This window comes from Echinops telfairi, unplaced genomic scaffold, assembly GCF_000313985.2.
Source record: "Echinops telfairi isolate 266 unplaced genomic scaffold, ASM31398v2 ScPeMD7_36;HRSCAF=134, whole genome shotgun sequence".
NCBI lineage: Eukaryota > Metazoa > Chordata > Mammalia > Afrosoricida > Tenrecidae > Echinops > Echinops telfairi.
In genome coordinates, this window is record NW_022103934.1 from 33,100 (window position 1) to 33,810 (window position 711).

The window sequence follows — 711 nt, forward strand, 5'->3', positions numbered from 1 at the left end:
CTCCCCCACCCATTGTGGTTGGCTACCCTATGTACCCCTGGAATTGGTCTGGCACCTGCCATACTATCTGACCCTTAATGTAGCTTTTTCCCTGTGCCCCTTTTGCATTTACCTTTCTGTTCTTTCATATATTATAAACTTACCTCAGCGGACTCATGTTATACTTGTCCTTTTGTGCTTGGCTTACTTTGCTTAGCATTATTTCCTCCAGGTCTTCCCATGTGGTGATATGCTTCATGCGTTCGTCACTGCTTTTTAGTGATGCATAGTACTCCATTGTATGTATGTACCACAGTTTTTTCATCCATTTGTCTGTTGAAATGTGGGTTGTTTCCAACTCCTTGCGATTGTGAACTGTGCCTCAGTGAACATTGGAGCACAGAATCCTTCATTAATGGGCCTAATTGTTTGGTGTTTTATCTCAAGGTCTGTGATCCACCTTGAGTTTATTCTTGTGCATGGAGTGAGGTGAGGTTCTTGCTTCATTTTAATGCAGGTAGACATCCATTTTTTCCAACACCATTTATTGGAGATGGCATCTGCTTTCCATTTAATATTTTGTGGGCCCTTATCAAAGATCAGTTGCCTGTATGCTGATGTTTTTATTTCTGGGTCTTCAGCTCTTTTCCATTGGTCTGAGTATCTGCCATTATGCCAATACCATTTTTGATTACTGTGGCCGTATAGTACGTGCTAAAGTCAGGTAGAGCA